Raw genomic sequence first — 6,000 nt, forward strand, 5'->3', positions numbered from 1 at the left:
GCTCAGCAGCTCAAAGGCTTACACTCCTTGAGCCCCCTGCTTTATATGACCAACTTTAAAAAAAACACCATAGTTTTGAAATGCAATAATTTCACTGATGATAAGAAAGAAAACACTTTGTTCTTTTATGGGCTTGAGTGACATCACCCTAAAATCAAAACTCCCTGTCCAGAGTCTAAAGAAACAGATAGGCTAAAATAAACATCCTGATTTTACTGCACGAGATCCCACTGCGGAAGAGGCAAGCCGCTTCTAAAATAAAGCAATTAAATCAGGAAATGACATTCCACCTGATTTTTGTTGTGTATCCTGTTTTTTGTGCGCTTATTATTATTATTATTATTTGTATCTCGCTTTTTCACAAGATTGGGACCCCAAGCAGCTTGTAATTGAAAAGAGCAATGCAACTGAAAACATACATAGTGAGCACTAAAATAGAACTAAACTATTCACAGTATTAAAACACAGTATCAAGTTCAAAAAATAAAATGCAATTTAGAAAGATAAAGCTATTACAGATATTTCAGTTTAAAACATTGCAATACACTCTAGACTGTTTGTAAAAATGTTTTGTTTTAAAAGCCTGTCTGAATAAAAAGGTTTTAGCCTGTTCATGGAAAGCCAACAAGGAAGGGACCATTTTGGCCTCCTTGGGAAGGGAGTTCTGGAGTCTGGGGGCAACCACCAAAAAGGCCCTCTCTCGTGTCCCCAACAACTGTGCTTGTGATGGCTGTAGGATTGAGAAAAGGACCTCTCTTGATGATCTCAGAGCCCAGGCTGGCTCATATATCTTTAAATTGTATATTTCATCCTATATACTAATAGTAAACTCCATTCTCTGGAGACCAGTCCCATGCAACTCAGTGGCTATTCTTTCTGGTTTCAGTGTTCAGTTTGTGAGTGCCATTCTTTATTTAGCCAAAACAGGACTACCCATGCCCAGAGGAGGGTATCATCAGGTTCAGGGGACGTTTGCAGAAGTTAAAAAAGAAAAGATTTTGCCACAGGTCCCAGTGTGTTGCAACAGGTAAAAAAGGCCAATGCGATTATAGGCTGCATCAATAAATGTATAGTGTCTAGATCAAGAGAAGTAATAGTGCCACTCTATTCTGTTTTGGTCAGACCCCACCTGGAATATTATGTCCAGTTGTGGGCACCACAGTTCAAAAAGGATGTTGAGAAACTGGAGCGTGTCCAAAGGAGGGCAACTAAAATGGTAAAGGGTCTGGAAACCATGCCCTATGAGGAAAGACTGAGACAGCTGGGGATGTTTAGCCTAGAGAAGAGAAGGTTAAGAAGTGATATGATAGCCCTGTTCAAGTATTTCAAGGAGTGTCATATTGAGGATGGAGCAAACTTTTTTCTGCCGCTCCAGAGAATAGGATACGGAACAATGGACGTAAGCGAAAAGAGGTTCCAGCTAAATGTTAGGAGGAACTTCTTGACAATGAAAGCTGTTAGACAGCAAAAGACACTCCCTCAATGGAGAGTGATGCAATCTCCTTCTTTGGAGGTCTTTAAACCAAGGTTGGATGGCCATCTGTCAGGGGTGCTTTGATTGTGAGTTCCTGCATGGCAGAACAGGGTTGGACTGGATGGCCCTTGGGTCTCTTCCAACGCTATATTCTGTAATTCAGTCTATGCACCCTCAAGATGCTTCCTAGATATTTTCCTAATCATGGCAAAAGTGCCCCCTCCTCCACCCAGATGTGAGCTGCTTCTTATTTCTGACTTGGCCAGAAGGTGGAGATGCTGGCTAATGTGAGACAAGACAGATGCCTGTTTGTTTTTCTCCTGCAGGGAAAAAAAAAGAATTAAATCCTGCAATGTCAAAGCACCAAATCAACACTTCTCTTCTGTGTCCTTTGCAGAGGCAATTATTGCTAGCGATTTGATAAGAATGACAGCTGACCTAACGTTTTTGTTTCCTCTGAGGTAGAAAGTTTTTCCCCCCACAGATCAAGGGACTGGTCCTGCATTCCTGCCCCACAAAGTGTAAAATCATATAAGATCAATAAACCCAAGACAGGTGTGGGGCTCATGCTCTGGGGAACCCATAGGCAAGCTATCCCTTTGCCTTCCTGCCTTACATTTTACTGACCTTGGTTATTTATGCGAGTTACATTTATATACTGCCTTTCCTCCACTGAGCTCAAGGAAGCCGACTTGGCTCTCCTGCTCCCCACTTTATTTTTGCAACAACCCTGAGAGCGAGATCAAACTGAAAGAGACAGGAGGATTGGTCCAGAGTCACCCAAAGAATTTCATGGCTCATTGGGAACTTGACCCTGGGCTCCCAAGTCCTAGTCCAACGTTATAACCACTGTGTAGCACTGTTGCATAGAAAAATGCCCCTGGGGAAAAGGAGGCGATAAACCTGTTAATTCACTGGCTATAGGCAAATAAATTTTACAAAATATTTCACACGAGAAAAAAGAAACCCCACCCTTAAAAGGCTAGCTATTCACGCTGCCGTTTTCAAGAAGACCTGTTGGTGGTTGGTGAAGAGTTTAGGAAAGTTAATTCCAAAACCCATCAGCTAATATGGCTAGTAAAATGGTGGTCCTCCTCCTCCAGCCCCAAACTGACAACCTTAAGCTCTTCCCTTGTAGCAGCATAGCTGGTAAAAACTTAGCATTTGCTATTGTTGTGGCATGCCTGTCTCGGGGAAGATGTAACACTTCTAAATATTTTGCCACTTTTAATCCCATAATTGGGATTCACACCCACAAATAATAGAGGACCTGCTGAGCCATTATGAATACATATACTAGACTTACATATGCATAACTGTCCATTTTTCATGTTTGTGATCATGGCACTATGATGGTACTATTGCTACCTTAATAACTTAATAGCCAGCAGCTGCACTGAGCAACAGAGGTCTGTCCTGCTGGTGATCCAGGGTGCCATGGCATGACATTCCCAGCTCACTCCCACCAGCAATCTGTTGTGTGACAATCAGAATCAGGACCTCTGTCACAGCTCCTCATCCCATTGCAGATCACTAGCGGTAGCGGGCTCAAAACATCATGCTGCGCCCTGATCACCAGCAGAACAGACCTGTTTCTTGGCGTGGCTGTACTATTCAGAGAGGATTGGGGAATTGAGTCAGGAGACAATACACTTGTCCCTCCATATTTGCTAGGGTTAGGGGCACAAGACCCCCGCAAATATGGAAAAACCACAAATAACAAAAACACCATATTTTTACCTGAGAGGACACCTCTCTAGGCATTTCTAGGTCCTCCAGTGCAACTCTGTGGTCACCATCCAACAGACACTGACCATAGAACTGCACTGGAGAAGCTACAAATGCCTAGTAGAGTATTCTCTCTAGGAAACTTTAGGTCTTTCAGTGCAATGTTTAGTTAAGGTTGACCATAGAGTTGCACTGGAGGACCTAGATATTCCTAGAGAGAACATATTAATCAAATCCGTGAATAATCATATCCGCAAATATGGAGGGATGAGTGCACATAGTTAGGCATGTCTTGGGATGTAGGACCTTGGCCTGAATTTATTGTAGGTTCAAGTAAAAAAAAGGAATCATAAAATGTTATACTGAAGTTTTAATAAAAAGTTTTAGGACAGCCTAAAGCAGAGTTTCTTTGTTTATTGGCCTGCATAATATTGGTGCAGTATGGCAACATATTAAGTAGCAGGAGGAGGAAAAAGGCCACAGGCACAGCAGCCAGGAAGGAAGGAAGGAAGGAAAGAAGAAAGAAGTTACTCAAACCAGGAAGCTTTTCCTGACTTCCCTCACCACTGCTAGGCAACTCTAGAAAAAGTGGAAGCACTGGCATAGTACACCAGCAGAATTCCAGCCATTGAGGCGTCACTGGTCTGTTACTTTTAGCCTGCAGTAGTTCAGTTCAATTGGCCACCTTAGAAGGCACCAAAAGCTTCAGTCAGTTCATCAATCCTCACCTTATTCCACTGTCCATGTACATGCAGACTTTTCAGGTAGTGAACAAAAAGTCATGTTGTATATGTGCATATACAGTATGATGCCTGGATCCATGGGGGATATGTTCCCGGACTTACCACAGAAACATGAAACCATAGATGACAGCAAACACAATTGAAATGAATGACTATTGGCAGAAGCTGACCATAGAGTCGTGCTGGATTCCTAGAAAGAACACCTCTCTAAGCATTTCTAGGTCCCCCAGCATGACTGTGGTCAACATCCACCAGAAGCATACGACAGAATCATGTTGAGGACCTACATAATAAATTATGTGGGTAAGTCGAACCGCAGGCACAGGTCCCGTGGGTCCAGGAGCCATGTCACGATAGTGCCAGTCTGAAGCTTTACTTCTGGTTTTGTTTTTGCGTTGGGGGTGGGAGATTGGCTGGGAGAAGTTGGAGAGCTGAATAGAACCATTTCTTGATAAGGACACACATCTTAAAGTCCATTTCTTTTGCCTCGTCTTAGGAGAAAGCGACTTATTGCATTTAGCAAAGATTCCACCTTGCCTCCATCTTGTCAGTAAATGCCTCCTATTGTTTTGTGTTCCAACTAAAAAAAAGGTCCTTGTGAAGATGAGTTGACCGCTCCCATCCATCCTATTATGAGACCACCAAGGAAACAGATGGTTCTTGCTACAGCTGACACGGTGGGAAAGCATATACAGTTATGTGGATGGTGTGAAATTAATCCACATCAGCACCATCTCTAACTGCTCTTTTAATTGATCCCTTTATGTTGCAAGTATTAATGGCTGTTGTTTTAGATTTGTGAGGTGGACCCCCATAAAGCACTTTGGAATCTGACACTGCATCTTGAATTCCAGGGTGATTCCGAGCTGTCATTTGCTGATGAGACCCTTTTTTTTTATTTTCATACATGTAAATACAGATTAACCCTGATGGTCCAGAACCAATGAAGCAGTCGGAGGAATGGAAATGAAAAGGGATTTGCTTCCTTCCTGATGGATTCTGCCTTATGCTCTCCAGGGATGGCCTTCTTGTAACAATATCGGCTGGGCTAACGTTGACTCAAAAGGCCTGATGGATGGTTTGGATTATTTCCTGTGTGCGCAAAGCTGAAAAATGTGCATGTTCGCCAAACAAACAGAGGGAGGCCAGCCGCCCCACTGGATGCCAGCTAATGACGGCTTGTGTATGAAACCACATGTTGGGGTAGACAAGTCTGATGTCTGCTGGGTCCCTTTTCAATAGACATGGTCTCATCATGTTTTTTATGCACATCCTTTTGAAAAAAATAAAGAACACCCTCACAGTGGCCGACATTCGTTTGTAGTAGCTTTTTTCCTGTTTTTTAAAAATGGTATCAATAGTATAACATGATTCTCTGACCCACTGTAGCGAACAGGAGTTTTTCTGTCCTTGTAGGTTGTTTCTCCGTAGCTTCTTCATTGCTTCAGAGTCTGAGAAAACCAAAGCTGGCATTTTGGTCCCTGAAACTGCCCTTGGCTCAATTCAGACATCACATTAAACCCTAGTTTTATGGTGACCACAGTTTAGAAGCCAAGCTGTGGTTTCAGCTTGCAAATCTTTATCGTGTTTAGCTTAAGGCCTTTACAAAGTAACAGACAATACCACAAAAATAATAAGGTAAGTAAAATAAAATACTGTCTGCTTTGGAACCGTTTTGAAATGATAACAGACTGTCTAAACAAATACACTGAGAACCCTTAAAATTAAGAATTAAGAGCTTTTACAGACCCTAATACAATTTTCATTTATTCATTTATTTAATTCATACCCTGTCTTTCTCCCAGTATGGGACCCAAGGCAGCTCACAGTATGAGTTAATGCAAAATACAATTAAACTCATGGATAATACAAATGTTTTTTTAAAAAAACGAAATCATATTAAAACATTGATATAAAACAGTTGTAAAACCCCATTAAAATTATAAAAATACAATTCATCCCAATTAAAAAACCATTTGGACCAGACAATTTACACTTGAAGGCCTGAATAAACAAAGTCTTCATCTGCTGCTGGAAAGTGAACAGTCCAGGAGC

General features: G+C 41.8%; 1 protein-coding gene across 1 annotated transcript in view; it reads left to right on the forward strand.

Moving 5' to 3' along the window:
• TXNRD2 (thioredoxin reductase 2) overlaps nt 1–5,248 on the forward strand; it is a 90,426-nt gene extending 85,178 nt beyond the window's left edge. The window contains exon 18 of the mRNA XM_089490094.1: nt 4,865–5,248. The gene's annotated coding sequence lies outside the window, so the exon portion shown is untranslated. The remainder of the gene's footprint in view (nt 1–4,864) is intronic.
• Nucleotides 5,249–6,000: the final 752 nt, after the last annotated feature.

The sequence above is a fragment of the Sceloporus occidentalis genome, unplaced genomic scaffold (assembly GCF_023333645.1).
Source record: "Sceloporus occidentalis isolate IW3139 unplaced genomic scaffold, rSceOcc1.0.p SCAF_41, whole genome shotgun sequence".
NCBI lineage: Eukaryota > Metazoa > Chordata > Lepidosauria > Squamata > Phrynosomatidae > Sceloporus > Sceloporus occidentalis.